Here is a 21632-nt window from a genome sequence, read left to right on the forward strand (position 1 = left end):
TGCTTGTAGGTCATCAGGACAGCACTGAGCTACAGGAAGTTCCACAGCATTACACAAAAGAACAAAACAACACTGCACCCACAAAAGCAAAATTGAAGTGACCCAGCAGCACAAGCATAGCATTCAATCCGCAAGTAGACTAAGGAGAAAGAACACCTGGATGAAAAGCTCCTAGCACAGAAGCCACTGTTTTACCTGAATGTTGAGGTATCTTTCTCTGCCTTGGCTAGCCCTGACACCTCGACAGTGGAGGGTACGGCTCGGTAGCAGGGTGAACCTCACCGATCCCTGTGAGTTCTTCTCTTGCTTGAAGGAGTGAAGCAACGACGGCAGGAAAAAAGAGGGAGGCTGTTCTGGGTTAACTGCTGGCTTTATTAATCAGGGTATCTGCCCCAGCAGACACCCCTCAACAGAAGCAGCAGGTGAAAAGCGAGAGGAAAAAATCTTCTCTTGAACCCCCTCTCCGAATGCAACACCTTTTATTGGGGGGAGGAACTCAGGGATGGGTCTAACTGGGGACAAATCAGGGGCCAATGGGGCATGGCTCTCTGGATAAATGACATACATAGTAACAAATTAATAACTCAGGTGGGGAGATAGCTGAAGTCTTGTCCAATCACTTGGGGTTTTTCATGGAACTTTCCAGACTTTTGGGAGAGACCCCAAAGTGACAGACAAGGCCCAGGGGCTGGATAACTTCTGACTGACATATAACTGGGGATGGGATGAAACCAATGAGGGTGGAACATGGGTGCATGGGGCAAACCATTATAACTTATAAAAATGAACTTAATACAAGGAACAAATACATACATAAACTGATAAAACCAAAACCACACCACTACACCTGAAGTCATGAATGGAACTGCACTCACCATGGGAGAAGTTTATAGATTCTTCAAAGCCTTCTGATTTTGAAATGCTCAGCCTGAGGCATGGAACTGCCTGGATACAAGCTGTTCCACAGGCACAGAGGCGCTACTCAATAGGGAAAGCTCCAGAACTGATGACACATTAAATGTATAGGCATAAATGGCATTTCAGCATTCTGTCTGTCTTCCCCACAATCAGTAGCATCCAGCAAGAGTTTCCTTCCACCATCAGAGCAATGCAGCATTCATATCCATTTCCTCAAGCAAGGAAACAAATAAAGAGGGAGAACCCCTGGAGTAATCAGCTGCCTACTGGTTCAAGTACTCCCTTAGGAAATTCAGATTCCTTATCTGCTCAGTTTGAGCAGACACACAGGCTTCATTCCCCCATACTTCAGGTGACACCTTAACCACCTCAGCCTCCCTTCTGAAGTCCCACTTCCACACTGTGTAAGTAAGGGCCTGTAGAGATCAAAGTTTGGGTCACTAAAATGTTCAGGGAGCAAATCAGCCATGTTTTTGCAAGTCTAAGTGAAATACAAGCATCTTCAAAGACATCACCAGCCATTCACATGCACACACACAAAGCCCCTGCTCAAAGGACTGACATCTCTCTGGTATTACCAAAATGTTTCTGCAGTACCTGATGTTTCCCAGGCATGTTACACCTGAAAGGTAGAACAGCCTTGCCAGAAGAGCATCTGCTTCACCAGGCACCCCTCATATGAAAGAAAAATTATGGGAACAATAAAATAAATAAATAAATGCTGAATGCACCACTGCTAAAGCCACAGAACCTACAAGTTGGATAAGCAGCATGAGGCTACTGAAAAGGTAGGTAATTATTTTGGGTCCTCCTGGCCTCTGTAACCACCTGATTCCTTCCTAGAGCCAGGTAACAGCACTTCTGCATAGACACAGAAGTTGTGCAAAGTCTTTGAAAAAACACTCATCAAGAAATACTATCTGTCTGGACCAGACACTCATTGCCAAAGACACAGGCACAAGGTATTGTGGAAGGACAGCAGTTACCTCACAGCACGGTGAGCACCAGAAGATGCCAAGGAGTGCCATGTGGGAACCAGCCTGCCACAAAGGAATATTGATGTCCTCAGCAAAAGCAACCAGCAGGATTTCCGAGACTCAGAATCAAAACTGCTCTGGGGTATGGGCACAGGAGACAGGATGGCAGAAGAGGTGGCAGAGCACAGCTGTATCTTCAGGTGTTTGCTAGAAAGCACAAATATGTGAAAAAGTTACACACACTGAAGCTGGAAACAGCTACAAAACTACACACAGCCCATCCTTGCTTTTATTGCACAAGCTACAAGCTGAATCTGAAAAGCAACTCAGAAGATATCACTGCTAAAAATGCAGCTGGGCTCAGAGGTTATTAGGGCTTGTTAACACCATCTTTCAAGCCCTTCAGATGCAGAAAAACTACTGGTATAAACCAGAGAGAAAACTGCAATACAGACACTGTTAATTCAATGCAGCACAGCCTTCACAAGGAACTGGTGAACAAGGACACCAACCTCAGGGTGCTGCCACATGAAAAGGGGTGCTCAATGAAGCAGAATGTGGGCTCAACCCCAATGAGCTACACAGCACTGATGTCAGAAAATGCATCCACCCAAATTGAGTTTCGTAAGTGTTTGTATCCCCTTTTCTCTCAGGATGGCTACTCAAAAAGACAGAAACTCAGAATGTGACTTGACCAGGTATGAAGTCATATATAAGACAATCAAATTGTGAGGCACAGACCATTAGAAAGAGGAATCTTTCTTTCAGAAACTGTATGTTGACCAGACATGCCAAGTGATATTAATGCCACAAGGAGTAAAGATGAGACACAGGAGGAAGTGCAAGCAGCAAAAAAAAGGAGCTGTGAACACAGAGAAGGCTCCTAAGAGACCCCGAAGTAAAACAGGAATGAACCCACTGGCCTTGTATTCAAATGCCTTCATTATTCTAAGTGACTCTTTTGACTGCTGAGAACTCAACAGGTCTTTCATTACCACAATAATCACCATAAAAACATTTCTGTACATACAGTGTCCAAAACCATGCAGCTTCAGAAAATACATTTTCAGTTACTAAGAAAAGAGAATTCAGCTCCACCACACATCAAAAGGTCAAACCAAACTGGCAAGTCATGAACAGCAGTAACAGGCGAGTCATTCCAGACTGGGTAACATCTGGGAAGGCACGGAGAGCAGTGAGAGACTAGTGGTAGGAAGAACAGTGGGTGAATGAGAGGGGGACAAAAATGTGCAACAGCCAAAACCTGTCTAGTCTGAAAAGATAGCAGCCAGAACTAACACCAGACACCACTTATTAAGAAATTGTTTCCACTGCCAAATCACACACTCCTGAGCAGTGCTTTGAGCAGATAAATTCTTGTTTACATAACATGACTTTCTCACTGAAACAGCACGAAGCTCACACACACCATTACATATTAGAATGTGGAAATTAGTGAGAAAACCACCATGAGCCAATAGGCTTACAGCATCTGGACACTCTTTCAAAATCCTCTGGAGAATAAAGTCAGGGCAATGACAACTTCATAGGGAAATACCTGACTTACCAATCAAACAAGCAGATGCTTTCAAAGTTGAGCTCACATTATGGCTTTGTGCATTCAGATGTGCACACACATGATGTTACAAGCAGGATGGAAACAGGGTAAGTCCCATAAGCATGTTTACTTTTTATCTCTGATAAATACAAAGAAAGTGATTCAGACTTGCCCAGAAGGCAGGGATTCTACTGACATTATAGGTGTCTGTGGTTATGTCTAGGAGCTTTCAGACAGGTACTGCTTGTGAAAGAAATATTGAAGTCAGCTTTAAAGCATTAAATTCAGGCATAGGTACCAGACTAGCTGTGGCAGCCTGGAGCTCAGCAGGGGCTGATTTATCCTGCTGGAAAGTAATCATTGTGTAATTAATGGAAACATCAGTCTTTATTTTAGGGGGTGGATGGCAAATCTACCACACAAGTTGTTAACTAAAGCAAATGTAAATTTGTTAAATACTTACACTTTTTGCACCAACATGAAATAATGTTTTATTCTATTTGCAGGAACTGTTTTCAGGGGAAAAAGTGACTAACAGACCATGCTTACGTGACAGGTCACAAGAAGCAGGTTTCATATGCTGAGACAAGAGGGGAACTCCATCCTGCACCCTGATCTTCCAATCTTGGGTCTTGACCTAATGACAAAAGTCCTCAGAGACCTCTCCCAAGAATTACTTCCTCTTCTCTGGTAAAATAAAACTTCTGCTTCTCTTGGTTGCACTATCCTTTTTTTGAGACACAGTAAGTATAAACAACCAAAGTCTTCAATGTGCTTCATCCTCTGCACAGGGAAGGATTAATCCTTGAAATTAATTTTAACAGCAGCATCTCAAATGAAAACCAGGGACACTGTCTCCATCAGCACTGCATTTAGAGCAGCATAGCTACTGGTTTAACTCAATTATGTTTTAATGTAGCATTTGCTTTGTTAAACAAAGCTCAGCATCTTGGAGTTAATGGCAGTGGTCAAACAACCTCAGTCCAAAGATGTCACTATCTGAGGTGAAAGTACCATTGCATTGTCCCCCATACTGCTTCTCACCCAATGCCTGTCAGCTGAGGAGCCAACCCAGATCACCTTCTGGTGGCTACACGACTTACTCCAGGTTTGCTCACTTCCTTCTACAAGGCACTGAAGCAGGCCACATAGTCCCATCCAAGGCTGCTCACCAGTGTTCTGAGTAGCAGATGCTGAATTGGCTCTTGCTCTTCTCAGAGCTGTGTTCCTGCATGTGCTGGCACCAACCAGATCAGCAGCTGGGCACTCCCAGTGCTGCAAGCACACTATCACATTAATGCCCAGGTGACTTGAATGAGGTGGGCCACAGCCAGCTACTCCAAGCCTTTCTCAGGGCACCCCCTACTCAACTGGCACAATCACTTCTTGTTTTTGAAGTTGACTTCTGTGGTGGTGGATGATAAAACAGAAACAAAATGCAGAATTTAAATCATGCCAATACAACACCAAACAGCCAAAATATCAACTACATGCTGCCTTTTTATTAAGACATCAGTCATTTTAATTGCCTTCCACAGTGGAGTTCTGGCTGCCCTCTTAAGCTTCTGGATATTGTGGATAAGTATTTAATGACACCAGTAGCTCTAACAGGTGAGCCTGTCTTTCAGTATTTCCCTTCCTATCATGAGGGCTCCAAGTCCTTCTTTCTCACCCCACTCAAAGGCATTCCTTTAATTTCTTTGGCACTTTACAGAACAAGATACACTTTCAGTGAATAATTTTGAAGGAGCAGGAGAACCAAAGGAAAACAAGTACAAAATCACACCAGCAAATAAAGTATGAGTGTTTTAGCATTAATTCAAAGCCATAAGGATATAAAGGATTTGGGGAATTAAGACATTCCCTTCACACCAAGGATCTTCAATTGAATGCAGACAAGTTATAGGAAGAGCTGACATTAGAGAAAGGAAAAATGACACTGCAGTGAGATCATCAAGGACTAATGCTGCTTTTAACCTGGAGCAGAGGGAAGACTGGGCTGTTTAAAATCCCTTCAAAATACTTTTAAGCCAAGCCATTACATGAGATGGAAATAGTGCAGGTAGGAATATACTAAGTAGGGGTTTTTTTCTGGTACATATATGTATTTTGAACTGGACTTCAACAAAGAGGAGGTTGCAGTGAAGAGACTGATAGACTTAATAGCAACACAAAACCCAGCACTAGATTTCTTGGTGAGGTTGGATGAGTACCAGGGAAAGTAGGGCAAAATATTCCATTAACTTTCACTTTCATAGTTCCAGGGCTATCCATCTTTGAGAAATGTAATAAGTTACACAAATGTATACAGGTGTCCATCTAAAATGACTTGGTTTGGAACTCCCATACCTTAATATTGCAATGACATATACAAACAAATGCTATGTGGGTGTTACAGGATCTTCAGACCCACAAGGAGAAGGACAGTAGTGTGTGTTTACATGAATTAAACAAAGGGTCAAAAAAAAAAAAAAAAAAAAAAAAAAAAAAAAGGTAATTTCATTTCAAATACATCTAGGGCTTTCTCATTAAGCCATGAAACTCACAGGTATTAATCATGAAAATAAATGTTCCTTGCCCCTAGGTGAGACACAGTTCTTACACAAGAGAAATGACCAATACAACTCTTTCTCTGATCAAATTACTGAAGATGAAATGAATTTTAAAACACTATCCCAGGTGGATTATGCATTTAGCTACTTAAGAAGAGACTTTGTAAGGACCCCCATTTATTACTTTGAAAAGCCAAGCTAGTTGCTGCCAATAATTAAGGCACAGTCTTGTTCACATCTCACCTTAAAGGCTTTGGAGCTGAAGAGCATATGGATTATGGCAAGCTGCCCTATTGTACCTCACACTTTGCTTTGAAAAGTTCTTAACCAAAAGTAAAACCAGGTAAAGTAGATGGCCTCATTCATCAGCACTTTAATATGGGGACTTACCACAGGAAAACAACAAATGTTTCATATATTGCCTTTTTAAAAAATTAATAGAACAAATCCTACACATATGTTCTTACCTATACATTACATGTAATCTCACAAAAATAATAACAATAAAAAAATCATTGCAAGGCAGAGGTTTAATTAGCACTAGACCCACAGTTTAATGGGATTTCATTTAGCCTGGGCTTCTCACGAGTATAAAATGAAGCGTGTGATGAATATTTGCAGGATTAAGGCTCATGGGCTGATTGCCAGACCTACACTACAGCTGCACAGGGGTTGCGTGCAGACAGTGCCTCACACACTGCACCTGCACCAGCAGCTCCTGCACCCAGACAAGACTTTTGTGCCACTCAGCTACCTCTGAGGCTGCTTCCTCTGCTCCACTTTTCCAGCCCAGCACATGGAAAAAAAAAAAAAAAAATACAACAACCATGACTCACATTCCTGAAATGTCAGGGGTTTGGTTATAAACCATGACATGGGCAGCCAGTTAAGAAAAGAGGATCTCTTTTCTATTTGAACTCTTAAGTCGTCTTAGTCAATGGAACCTCATTATCTTTAGGGCAGGTTTTCAAGCTTTCCTTCACAAAACGAGAGCTAGAAAGTGTAGAACAAAAGCTCTGATTTTCAGAAAACTCACTGAACTTCAGCATGAAAAAAAAACCCAGACAAACAAAAACCCTGCACATGGTTGGGAATAAGATCATGAGCCAAAGCACTACTGTTCTTAACTCAGAGTTCAGCTCTTGCTGTTTTTAGCCCCTCTCAGGCAGGCCAGGAGCAATGCTTTCTCCTCACCATGTTGTACATACCTGAGCTCCTCCTTGCACTTGGAGCTGGGATTTATCAAATCCCACAGTAAGACATCCTAGAATGAGCTCAATTGCCAATATGAAAGCTTTTCTGCAGGTTGAACTTGCTTACCTTAGCATGAGACCAGCTCCTGTGCCACTGTACAGGAGGCAGGGGGGAGCTTCAACAACACCAACTAGAGAGGCTTCAACTGGTCTAGAATCACAATTACATTTAGCTACAGCCCAGAAAATCCAGAGCCACTGGTATTCAAGTGTCCAGCAGAGTAATTACCCACCTAGAAGATTTTTTTTCCATTTCCATGAGGTGTAGAACTCAGCTTCTATTTCAGACATGCCAGTGTAAACCAACAGCAGAGCCCATGACAGCAGCAAACTGTTCAGATCTACCTCAGAGTAACTGACAATAGCTTTTGGCATTGCTGACAAATTCAAGTGGGACAGGGTTTTAAAACCACATCTGAAGTTCCTACTGCAAGTGTTGTTATATGAACTTCTCAGTAATTACAACATCACCTCAGTAATTACAATTCAAGCCAGTCTCAATTAAGTGGCAATTCTGTGGTAACATGACTAATACCAAACAATCAAGTCAATAGTTTCCTACTGTCCACATAGCAAAGCCATGAGCTAAGCAGTGTTGGGTGAACTCTGAGCTTAGACAGAAGATTTTCAGGGTACTGAGAAGAACCTGATCTATCTCTCCCAGAAATCTTAAATCTATTCTTTTAAAATCCTGACCCAGGGAAAGCACTGCAGGAGCCATAACCAAGTTCAGTAGGTGGCTCTTCCCATAGCAGAAGTGACAACACAACACCAAGAAATTCCTGGGGATATTCAGCTGGGCTTCCAAGTGGTATCAAAGATTCATAAGTAACAGCCATACAAAAATGGGGCTCTTCAGAGTTGGGATAATTCAGGCAAATTCCAGTTTGAGGAATTAAGATTGTACTGATTCCAAATAACCACTAATCAAATGTGTTGCATCCCAGTCGGAAGCATGCTAGAGCCTCACGGCACCATTAACCAGCTGCAAGTTTGGGTGTTAGGTGACAAACAATCTTTTTAGAGTGTTACAAGATTTAAAAGCATTGTATTAATGAAGAAATTTTCACTTAAAAGGAGCAGTGGTGACAGCACAGAGGGGAATGTTTGTGTGTGGTCTTCATTGACATTTTCACACTGTTTAAAACAAGGCAAAGCCTTAATGAAGAGGAGAGGACGGAGGAGTTACGAAACAGAACTGTTCCAAATAGAAGGAAAAAAATGGAAAATGGTGCCAAAAAGGAGTACATGATATTAAACAGTGAACTTTTATAGACAATCTACAAGAGAAACTATATGACAATCTACAGAATAATTAGTTCCAAAGTTAATTCATATGCTTATACAGCACTAAAATATAAAATGGCTATTCCTGAGGGTTTTCCATTTTTCTTAACTTTTTAACTAAGGACAGAAATTTTAAAGGCACATTAAAATTATCATCTATCACTAAATTGCATATTATACAAATGTAAATGGGATCACACCACACTTAAATTCTTATAACAATAAACTATTCTGTTTTCTTCCCCCTGACATTTACAAAATTCATTTGGAGGAGTAGGATATACCTTACAGAGATTAGTGATAAATCATGTATTTTTAATGAATATCAATAGGAGAAACCCCAGGACATAACCCACCATCTAATTTGATTAAACTGTGCTTAAGGCAACACCACCTCTCTGGCTGGGGAATAGCACTATAATGACTTTGTGAGCATTATTGCTGGCTGTTTAAATGATTTAATGAACTGACTCTATATTTAGTTCAATAGCCTTAAAATGATTAGTGTTTAAGAAAAATTAGCTCACTTTGATCTGATTCTATTTGATAGTAAGTTTAAATAACCTAACCCTTCAAAACACAGTGGAAAAAATTCCTAGAATCACAGCCAGCTAACTGCTAGAAAACATTATGGCAATCATTAATAACAGTTCATTTATGTTTAGCTACAGCATATAGAATGACACACTCATCCCCCAAGATGGGACAGAGCAGCATATATTAAGTTGCACTATATTATTTTCCTGTGTTTTTTTTTAATGTGAAAAATAAACCAAGAGAAAAATGCCCTCCTGTATGCTCATGTAATGCAAAAAAAATTTCCTTCATCAATGGTACTGCTTAAGAATTTTAACTTGTGGGTCCAGAGTATGGTTCTGTGTCATGTAGAGACTGGAAAACTGTGTTGGGATTCTGGAGTCACAAAATATGCTTGATGGCATCAGTCAGTGCCGGCAATTTATCTGAAGTGCTCAAGCCCTGAATACAACATAGTTATGCTGTTGAGAAAGGGAAACAAAAATATGCTATAGTGCTAAAAATAACACTTCCAATGGGAAGTTTACAAAATATGGAACTAAACCGAAGCTGAGTTTCTGAAAGGATGAAGGCAGAAACATTCACTCTGCAGGGTTCTCTCTGCACTTCACCTGTGCAGACACTGCGATCCTTTTGTGATACGAACCATCCCGGGTATATCACATCAGCCCACTCCCTGCACCAAACTGCTAGAAGCAAACCACAAACATCCAGAATTATAACCCACTGTGCAAAGTCAAAAGCAGGCACCCAATTCAACCATGAATCAAACCTAGAAGTCAAATTCTTCTCAAGAAACAGGCCCAGTAAGGAGATCCTTCGCTGGTTGTAGCGAACACGAAGGGGAAATGCCAAGAACAAGCTAAAACAAGCTTTTACTAATGCTAGACACCCTCAGACCTCACGTTATGTTTTTCCAGTTTCCTCTTCTAACACTACAGTCATGAACGGGTCCTTGGGTTTTTAGTCTTAAGCAGTTCACCTACCCTTTAAATCGACAGGCAGCAAACACCTTCCTCTCCCCAGAGAAGAAGTGCAAATGAATTTGTTGCCAATCGACCCACTGCAGGAGCCAGCAGGTTGCAACAGAAATCCAGGAGCTGATCCCCATCACCCCAGTGAACATTTTTTTCACGTTCCTTTACAACTTGCCTGATTGTGTCCCTTGCAAAGTACAAGAGTTCAATTTGCTCAAAAGCATTTTCTCAGTGGCATTTATCTACATAAAAAAATGTTTGGGTACATCCAGAATGTTCATACTGCTTTTTTCTTATGGTTATTCCTTTGTGTCTCAATGCTCCAGATTTCCAGCCCCCCATTAGGAACTGCAGGCCAGGACCTCCCTGAGGCTGGCTTTCCAAATTATTTTATATCATCAATGTTCCTACAGTATTTTTTTCCAGACCTCTGATTTTTACTATATTGGTCACCCTTTATGTCCAGTGAGTACTTTCCAGCGGTTTATGTTTCCTGTAGAAAAATCTGAGACCAACACTTTTTTTCTAGACTCACAAAACTGGTAAATATCTTTATCACCAATAGAATTTATTTATATCAAGATCTGGGTTTTTTTATTCTGCCAACTCTTCCTCAAGTTGAGGACATTGTCTGTTTTCCAAGAAATTCCAGCATTTCTAAATTTTTATAAGAATCTGATCTAGAACCTAATTTTTATTTTATTAGAATAAAATAATAAGTAACATTCTGTGGCAGTGACACTCAGTAGAAGTTGTGCCTACCCACATGTTCCACTTCAATATGATTTATCATCAACAAATTATTGTTTAGAAGAGAACAGTTATCATATATGCAAACTGGTATCTTGGTAAGAGTACAATTACTCGAATTCTGCTTTGAGTTCCAACATGAAACATGTCAAATAGTTCAAAAAGGCACACATTGTCCAAATGACACACTCATATTATAAAAGCACTGACAAATTGAGTTAATTTTCCCTTTCTGTCAAAAGCTACAATCGGACTGTCACAGTCCTGTGGAACACTCCAATTTCCACTAAACTGCATTTTCCAACAGAAAACTGTTCCATTAAAAAAAAAATCAGCCAGCTCTAATGTGCCTGAAGTCTATGCAATTAAAAAAGTTTCTAAATATAGCTTTAATCATGGCCGACCCCAATCTTCTCAGAAGTCCTTGCCCTCCAGGCCATCCCAAAGGGATGGGAACATCCAGTAACAAGCCAAAAGTCTCATGACAGTCAGTGTATTGACCCCATTTGATATTTATCTCTAGCCATTTGTGAGCGCTTCCCATGAGCTTAATTAAGCTCATTCATTTCCACAAATTGTGGCATCCTAGAAAATATCAGACTTTCCTTTGATAGATGAGATTCAGATGTGGAAGTCTTATGGGACGCAAGGTGTCTCTCAGGCTATTTGACAGAGTAGCTCATGAAACAACTTGTCTAATCCCTCCCTTCCTCAGGGTGGAAGTGGAATGCACATAGGATTGTGCCCTGTCCAGTGCAGACCCCAGCAAAGGGCCACTTGCTATGAACTGGAAAAAACTCCCCACACTGGGGAGAAACTGAACCCTTAAACTACAGAGGCAGAATTGCAAAGCCACAAAACAATTTCTGTCCTTCAAGGTGGTATTTAGAAGGAGAAGCTCTTGCATCAAGAAGCAAATATTTGAGAAGCAATCAGGGTGAGTGTTTCTGCACTTGGCATTTGAGTATCATCCTTGTCTTTCCTACATTATTTTTTTCTTTGTGCTATATTTGACTGCCCTTAGGGAATTTGTTTCGTGTGACAAAGCCCATTCGAAGGGACACTGTAACAGCCCTTCCACTGTGCAAAAGGCTGCAAAAATCACTACTTATTCTACACAGATAAGGCAAAATACCAGGTAAAGATAATCAAACATGAACTGAGGAAAGCAGGAAGACTCACTCTTTATCATAATGGTCTTATAGTGAAGCCAGACAAACTTCTGCCTTGAATAAGAGGTAAAATTGATCCCGCCTCAGGGCAAAATAATAAGCGAGCAGATCCCTCAGAGTTGCTTCAAGTTGGGATTTTTTGTTGTTCGGTTGTGGTTTTTTTTAATTTAAAAAATCCATAATAACTGCAGGCTGGAAAAAGTGTACCTTAGTACCCTGTAGAAACCATTTCTTAATATCAAACCTAAGTAGAAAAAGAAAGTATTTCCCTAACGTGGAAAAACAGTTAAAAAAAAAAAAAATCTACCTTTCATTTATTTCACACTAAAACATTCAATCACAAGGTATAAGCTTAAACTTTGTTGGTTACATACTTTTCTCCCACAAGTGATTTCTTTTACATAGCTGTTTCAATCTAGTATGTGGTCAGCTGAAGACCAGTGCTAATACAACAGTATTTTCCTTTCTTCAGTATTTTTAAGCACTTTTTTTACTTTGGAATTTTGGTTCATAATTCCTATGCTATCCTAATTGCTCCATTTACCTTATATACGTAGAGTCCATACAAAGGAGCCCAGGCACTTAATGCAAAGGAAGAGCAGTTGGTTACCACACTGATTCCCTAATTTTTCCAGCTCATTTAACACCTTTACTACTGTTTTATGCATACTGAGCGCCAGTCTCATCTCAGCTGTGCTACCACCTTTGCATTTCATGTAACCTGAAAAAACACATTTTCATCTTGGGGTCCTTCAGTTCATTCAGACCTCAAGGAAAAGCTTTTTTCCATCCATCATATCTGGATTGTGAACTATCTTCTTGCTGTAGCACAAATATAGCTCTGTTTTCCCCAGTACATGGAAGTTCAGGATTTCCAGTGCTTTTGTTGTTCTGAGGTTACAGTGAAATCCATTTACGAAGTTGTGTCCCTGAAACAGGACACAACAACAGTGGCACCAAAACCAAAATGATACCCATGTGGAGTCTCTTTCCTTATAGGAGTTAAAAAGTAATTTGTAGCCAGAATAACGTTTTTTCTTTAATGTTTCCTCTTTCTGGACAAAACTTACCTAGAAAAGTGTAATGGATGTAAAGCATCCTGGTATTATACTTCACTTTTTTATTATTTGACTTAGACAAACGCCAAGTGGCAAGATAAAACATTTCATGCAGATGAAGGTACTCGAGAAAGCTGCCTAAAAATAGTAATATTTAATGCACATAGTGACTAAAAATAACCATGGAGTCAGCAGGTATTGAACAGCTACAGAAAATCTCAGCCATCAGAATCTGTTTACACAGATATTTCTGTCCCAAGACTAAAGAATATTAAAAAAAAAAATCAATCACCATACAAAACACATCTGTTTGGGGAGGTTTTGTTTTGCTTTTTTCCAGTTACTAAAATATAGGACACAACATGGGTGTGACAGATAAAACCACTACTGAAGAGGAGGGTGTGAGAAATAGAGCAAGAGAAGCAATTTTGCTGCTCCATATCTTGGCCCCATACTTACAAAAATAAATGGCTTGTGGACAGCTAACCTCAGGTCAGCAAAGCTTCCACTATTAAGTAGTTCCAGCTGGTAGGGATTTCCCAATTCCCCACTTACAGGAGCCTCTCAAATTACTTGTTCAAATTCATGCAGATCTGGGATTCCAGATAGAGATTTTAGAATAGCAACCAAAAATATATTGTACCATAACACAAAAAAAAAAAAAAAAAAAAAAAAAAAAAAAAAAAAAAAAAAAAAAAAAAAAAAAAAAAAAAAAAAAAAAAAAAAAAAATCCTAACTTGAGCTGTAAGTGAAATTACAATAGCAATACCTTCAGAAAACTACAAGCTTCCCATATGAAGCTTTCAGGTACAAGATGCACTCAAAATATAGTCAAAATCTGAAGAAAAGTGAGAGCCAACCTTATTCTGTCAAGACTGACCTATTTTGTTCAGGTCTAACAGCTCAAAAAGCTACAAATTTGGTGAAACCTGGATTGTAAAACCATAACACTCCTCAATTACTTTTCACTGGCCAGACAGGCAAACCTGTCATTTGACAACACATCATGATCCAAGATAGCAAACTTTATCACTCAGGGGTCATGAGAAAATGGCCACAGGTACAGCTTACTAACCTTCCCTGGGTAACTTTTCCACAGTTATCATCCAAAAACGTAAAAGCATAAAGGACACGTTATCTCAGAGCTCCGTTTATTGTAACATGGGTGAGATTTTCTACAAAACCACTTACTGAGTAACTGTTGGGTGTTCTCCAACACAGAGTCAAATCAGTAACACATCTTCTTGACAGTGTGGCAGGAGCAAGACAACACCTCTCAGAGACCAACACATTATTATCATTCTGCTCTGACTCACCTTTGCTTCCCACCCAGCACCAGCTCCAAAAGCACTTCCCTGCCTGGTTTCTTAATACAGTATTTGAAGACAAAGCTAAGCCAAGAGTTGCAGAATGTGGTTCACATTTTCCCAAATGCTAAGAATCCATTGGAGTTTTGCTCTTATCTGTAAGTAGATGCTTGATCACAAAATTTTCACTTATGTTCATCTTCTGAAATAATTGAGCAGTTTCTGTGGGGGGGTTTGAAGAACAAATCAACTTAATTTCTCAATTCTCGTAATAAAAGTGTTGTCTTCATAAAGTTTTGCACTGCATTCATTGCAGGGACAAGTTCAAAGGCTGGTTTCAGGGCTCCCTGGATTATCCTCTCAAGGATTTTGGTTTTTTCCATTCCCTTTAAATGAAATCAAAGTGTACAGCACAAGGGTTTCAAATGAAGGATGTCCAGCAGCCCATGTGGAAATTCACAGCCAAATTAACATGCAAATCTCGACACTTTTGATACCAAATTTGAACTCTGTACAGAATCAAGTTCTAATTTAGTATTGAAACCTCTCATGCTGATTCTTACTTAAACTGAAGTCCATTACACGGCTGAGAAAAGTTAACCCTTCTATTCTAGAGGTATTACAGGTAATAGGAACCAGGCATCTGATGCTTCTTTTGGAATAAAATTACAGAAGCTGAAAAGAGCCTTAACCATTTCATCACTGGCTCAAGGTAAAGCACGAAAATGTTGGAGTGGTGTGTATTCAGTCTCTTCTAGAACAGGACAGACACAGAACTCATTAATATTAGTAAAGGAATCATAATTGTGTCCCTCATGTGGATAAGCCAGAGCAGTGTTCACATGGGGAACAATTGTCATCCTGACACAGCCCCACTCTGCAGTCAGTTAAAGGCCATGTGCAATACCAAGTTCTCACAAATCCAGTTTTTTAACCTGAGCTGGTCAGGCTTGGCCTCAAATTGAACCATTTTAGTGGGTCAGGTCAGTGCAATAGAAACTCCTTTGATTGTTTATTTCAGGTCCACCTAAGTTTGTTCCTCTTGGGAATTTCAATCCCTGCATTTATGCAACACCTTGTTGCTGTTAGACTGTTCTTAGTGCTGTGAACTAGGAGAACTTTAGTTAATTTTCATGTCCCTGATCACCAGGTTTCTGCTGGGGTTTTGTTTGGTTGGGTTTTTCTTCCCCAGTAATTTGAGGAAAGTTAGGAAAAATATAAATATTTTGTTGTGTAATAACACTATAATCAAAATAAGTTTGATTGCTCTAATTTATCATTGCTAGCAGAACTCTAGGATTTAGAACTTATTGCATGCTATTCCACAAATGATTATTCCTGACTGTTTGTATGGCCCTTTACCCTCATAGCTTGTGGCCTTTTTTACTTGATACCTCCCTACAGTCACAGCAAGCTCCTTCCCTCCTCTGCATTTTGGAATCAGGTCTGACTTGTAATTGCGAGTTGTAGTGGTGTGGGTTTGGTTTTATCAGTTTTATGTATGTATTTGTTCCTTGTATTAAGTTCATTTTTATAAGTTATAATGGTTTGCCCCATGCACCCATGTTCCACCCTCATTGGTTTCATCCCAACCCCAGTTTTATGTCAATCATAAGTTATCCAGCCCCTGGGCCTTGTCTGTCACTTTGGGGTCTCTCCCAAAAGTCTGGAAAGTTCCATGAAAAACCCCAAGTGATTGGACAAGACTTCAGCTGTCTCCCCACCTGAGTTATTAATTTGTTACTATGTATGTCATTTATCCAGAGAGCCATGCCCCTTTGGCCCCTGATTTGTCCCCAGTTAGACCCATCCCTGAGTTCCTCCCCCCAATAAAAGGTGCTGCATTGGGGGGGTTCGGAGAGATTCTTTTCCCTCGTTTTTCCCCCGCTGCTTCTGTTGAGGGGTGTCTGCTGGGGCAGATACCCTGATTAATAAAGCCAGCAGTTAACCCAGAACAGCCTCCCTCTTTTTTCCTGCCGTCGTTGCTTCACTCCTTCAACCAAGCAAGAACTCACAGGGTCGGTGAGGTTCACCCTGCTACCGAGCCGCCCCCTTTACTGTTGAGGTGTCAGGGCTAGCCGAGGCAGAAAAAGACACTGCAGCAGCGAGTCTTTTGTTTGAGAATACTTTCATTTATTTTCATAAACACATTTTTGGGGTAGCCTACGAGTAAACCATCACCTGATTTCAACTTCATGGCACAAGAAGATCATTTATAGCTGTTTTTTGTTTGGTTGTTTGAGGGTTTTTAATAGCTACATATTTTACACTCCCTCACACCTGCACAAACACACTAATAAAACCACAGCATTTTGTCTTCCAAAAGGACACTAATAATAGATTCCTAATAAAAAATCATAGTAATAACATATCATTTATCTTAGGAGACCTACTAACTTGCAGTGGAGTAAAACCATGCTCAAAGCACACACCTGGGCATTATGTGAGCCAAAGCAGAATGGCAATCTGCATTTTTAAATCCAGTAGTCGACCCTCAGGAGCTGCACTTGGTGCGAAGTAGTACAAAACAGGATGAAACGGAAGAGTTATACACACACACACAGAGCAATCCTAAAAATGGTCACAGTACACACAGGAGAAAAATATCTTTGCAGGCACAATCCCAAAAAGCATATATTCAACCGCTTAATCAAGGAGCAGATTGACCACCTTGCCAGTTTTCTGTTCACCTTTTAACCTTTTCATGGCATTACTCTGCAGAGTGGATTAATTGAAATTCTTTGCTCATGTTTTATTTTTGAGTTGATGATGAGTACAGATAACACTTGGATATCTCCCTTACACCTACAACTGCTTTTTTTCAACATAACCTTTTCCAAATACCCGGGTCCCTGCAAGAGGATGTCTATATTAGCAGTTTAAAGTGTAACAAAGTTGAGTATTTGGCGCAGTTAACTTCAAATTAACCTCCCACCCTGGCTAAGCAGAGATATGAGGAGCTCAGAATCAAGTGCTTGGGGCCAGTGCTTCTCTTCCATTACCAGGAGAAAACTGTCAGTGTAAACACTACCTGCTCCTCTGCAGCTTAGTGATTGCCTATAAATCTGAGCAAGGAGGATCTGGTAGTGCCTTGCACCCACTTCCCTCAAGTATAAATGGCTGCAGGAGGTGAAGAGTACTACAGAAAGATCAGCGAAATTTTCTGTTTGTTTTAAAATGAAACCCTTTTATGGCCCTCCCTACAACTATGTACTTTTAACCTCCTTATTATGCTGGTGTTTTCTGATTATACCTTTTAGCATGAGAAACCTCTTTATCCCAATCCTAACACTCCACTACATTTAAATTAGATGCTGAGATGTGAAAAACAAAATCTTGGTGGAAAAGTAGCACCTTTTTAAAATACGGTGACTAAAATATTCTATAATCTTAGGGCAGAAGTAATTTTTATTTGCACTAGCTAGACAAACTGAATTACAAAGAAAATTATTGCTTAGGCAAGAGGGAAAAAAAAAAAAAAAAAGATACCTTCAGATGAGACTTTTTAAATGCAGGCCATATGTTTGCTTTCCCCTAGCTGATCCAGAATATTAAAGGTACAGCATATTAATTACCATGTATATGAAGACTCTACCTAATCATAATGACCATAATACTAGCGCAAATAAAACCACTAGAAATACGTAAGAGCAGAATGAAATCTGGTTACAAACAGGAATTATCAGCACCTGTTTGAACCTGTTTGTTGACAGGTTTAATCCATAAATGCTCAGGCAAGCTTAGAAGTAAATATCTTTGATGACATCCCTGAACACGGAAGCTTAAAATAATTTTCTATTTGCGTAGTCAGTACTGGATTTGCTTTTGTTTCCATGAGCAAGGGCTACCCAGGGCATCAGTAACTTCAGTTTCCAGAGCTACTTCCAGATTGGTTATACATTAGGATTTGTCCTTGCAAGAGATTTTTAGAAGACTATACAGTTTGTTCAACTCTTAGTAACTCTGCACATGTCAGAACAAAGTGTAAAATAAGTTGTAGAAAATCTTTATACAGACCAGCAGGATTTTGGCAGATTTGTATTTTCACAGATATAGAGAATTATCCTCTGAGTTAAATGACAATGGGAGGGGATATGTTTTCCTAGACACAGACAGTGCATGTGTAACTGCAGTGGGCATTTTCATCAATTAACAAAAGCTTTGGGTAAACCTTAGGTGAAATAGATAAAACCTCTGTCCACAAAGTAAGGGATTAAATTGGTCTGCAAATCACTTCTGATATTTAATATTCCATCTGTTATATTTGCTTTGGCTAAAGACTTTCAGCTCGAGCAATTTCTACTCTTCCTAAATGACAGGTCTATACTCTATACTTATTTTATGACTTATTTTTCATTTGTCTGAAAAAGCAAGAATGCCCCCTTTTGACGATTCCATATATTTCCCCTATGAGGCCAGGAGAGGGAGTAGTAGCTTGCATTTTTCCCCAGGAAAATCAACACCTTGAACGCCAAGTGTTGTATTCAGTTCCCCGCAGACAACGATAACGTCCTTTGTTCATTATTTTTTAGGAAGATCACGGGCATATTTTTTGGGGGGTGGGCGGGACAGAAAAAAAATCACTTTGGGAGAAGAATATCTGCCACAAGGAAGTTTCAGACGAGAACTACACACTTCGTAAAAGCTCAATCTCTGAACACTTTGATGGATGGAAAGCTATGCAGGTGTCTGCACAGGTTAATCTGTGCAAGCTCTGTGCTCATTTGCCCTGCTGAAGGTACAGCACAAATCCAGATCACCTGCAACCATCAAGTCACCCAAGCAGAAGCTGCCCAAAACATGATATTATTAAAAATAGACTCTTCTATTATTCTGCCTCTAGTTATACAAATTCTAATAAAAACCCCAAAAGACATATTTCTCTAGATTCCCACCCAAAATCTCAATGCTTTTGTACTGCTGCTGACAGAAAGCAGAGACTCTTTGAAAGCACTTTTGCTTCAAGTTCGTCTGCAGTGAAACCCGAAACAACTTGGAATTCTTCCAAGATTCTGAAAAGCTCACCACTTGATCTTAAACAATTTAAATTCCAGTGTTAGGAAGTCAGTCTGAGCTCTCTAAACAGACAGTGGCAAATGACGTGGTCTTTCAAAAGATGACGCAGAGGAGGAAGGAAAAAAAACCCCAAAAAATTAAAAACTTACTTGTGTATTTTCCAGCTCTTCCAGAGGATGTTATCTCAGCCTGAAAAACAAAAGGGAAAAAGCCCACAAATGAAATCATACAATGTATCAAGTAAGGCATTTCCAAGAGAAACAAATAACAAGGTAGAAGGCAGATCCCAGTTGAGGGTTTATCTCGGCCACATCCCAGGCAGCAGAACTGGGAGCAGCAGCAGAGCTGCACTGCCTTGCACCAGAGACTGTCCTCCCGGAGCTCAGGGACTGTCTGAGGGACTGACAGGCTTAGAGAGAGATGTGTCAGACACCTGCAGAGAGCAGTGCCAGCCTCAACCTCTCACCGAGAGACATCACTGACTTAAGGATGCTGCATTACCAATCTTGGTTGATATAATTTATTATTTTTTTTTTAGTAGTTCAAATAAGAGGTACATCTGTGCACCTGTGTGATCCTGGAAAACAGAGATGAGCACACTCTTCTTGATCCTCACTCTATACAACAACCATTAACTGAAACTACAGCCTGTTTCTCTCAGAGACACATGTGCTTGTGGTATTTAATTAACAATACACTAGTCATGACAATTGCACAATTGCAAGATGTCTTATTCAGCTGAAAAAGCAAAAAGAGTTAAGCCAGCAGCATGGAATGGCAATTGAAATTACAGCATGGGGGAAATCTCAGGTTAAATCTGGGAGAAATTTTTTTACCTGACCCAATAAGAAGTTTAAAAAAACAAAAAAAAAAAACAAAAACAAAAAAAAAAAAAAAAAAAAAAAAAAAAAAAACAACCCACAACCCACCAAAGTTAACTTACAGCTGTCAAAGCAAGAATATCAAAAATCCTGCTGTACTCCTGAAAAATAGAAGTCTCTCTCTCATATGAAAGAAAGATTCTTTCTGCATCAGTGAAAAATAATTTGACTGATTTCAAATTCCAGGTTTCACACCATTGGTTAAGTTTCCTCTAACAGCACTGAGTTACTGGGTTTAAAGTGCTTATTGGGGTCACTATGACTTGTTACAATCCAGCTACCATATTTTCTAAGACCTGCATGGATATTTAGTCACATATCTCCTATTAAAGCTAAATCATCTTAAATAAAAGAATCATAGTGTGTCTAACTACCCCTGCAGCTCCTTGAGAAATTTTAAGAAGCTACATTCATGTTATATTCTCTCTTCGGTGAAGTGGTGGAGAGAGGAATCATCATTCTCAAGCAATATTGCTCAAAAATGAAGTTTGGCATTGGATCACTGGCATTCACCAATGGCCCTTAGCCATGTAAAAATTGCAGTTTTTGCAGAAGTGCTTGAGATGGCTGCAATTAAACTATGCAAGTTTGATTACATATATTTTCTCCAGTTCATCCTTTTTCAGTACCATGATCTACAAAATCAGCAACATGAAAATAGGAAAGCACTCTTTGCAAAGCATGGCATTGAATATACTATTTAGGAACAGCCACTCTGAATACCTTGTGCTTGGTCACTCTATTTACTTCAGTGTGATATGACTTAGCACATATTAAAATCTCTTGACCCTGTTTTGCTCCCTGGATTCCTTCACAAGCATTCTGAAGTATGTTACCTACGGGAGAGAGTGTTCCAAAATAAAGATCCCCTTACAACAAAAGCCAAAAGCACCATCAAGGAAGTCTTTCTCATTGCTCCATCTGTTGCTTTTTCTTCCCACTTGACAATAGCTAAAAGCACAGCAACAAGTTTTCTACCAGAATTGGCAAAACAAGTTCAGGTTCAGGATGTACCCTTTCCACCTGAGTTTGGCTCCATATCAAATTCTCTTCAAATCTAAGTAGGATGCTCACTTTCTCAGTGACTTTCACACTTATCTTTAAAGTAGCTTTTCATCTTCATTATCATACAGATTTTTTATAGAGATATCATACAGATTTTTTAGTTGTCTGCATAGCAGTAAGCATCATTTTCACTGCTGTTTAGTGTTACCAAAAGTTGCTTTTTCTTTAAGTGGAAAAGAAGTACAGTTGGGTTTGATTCCAATTTTATAAAACAGGGCTGTGAGCAGAGATAATAATCTTCTGGAAGATTCAGAAAATTATTTTACATTTCTTCAGCCTTTTTCTCTCAGCTCCAAGGACATTCACCGCTACATTCCTCTGACT

The 21632-nt window shown here is 39.8% G+C and overlaps 1 long non-coding RNA gene across 1 annotated transcript in view; it reads left to right on the forward strand.

Annotated features, from left to right (window-relative positions):
* LOC310907021 overlaps nucleotides 1–13808 on the forward strand; it is a 183390-nt gene extending 169582 nt beyond the window's left edge. Inside the window, exon 2 of the long non-coding RNA XR_014589522.1 lies at nucleotides 13663–13808. This is a non-coding gene — a long non-coding RNA (uncharacterized lncRNA). The remainder of the gene's footprint in view (nucleotides 1–13662) is intronic.
* The last annotated feature ends 7824 nt before the right edge of the window (nucleotides 13809–21632 follow it).

The sequence above is a fragment of the Zosterops lateralis genome, assembly GCF_965231275.1.
Source record: "Zosterops lateralis genome assembly, chromosome: 3".
NCBI classification, from domain to species: domain Eukaryota; kingdom Metazoa; phylum Chordata; class Aves; order Passeriformes; family Zosteropidae; genus Zosterops; species Zosterops lateralis.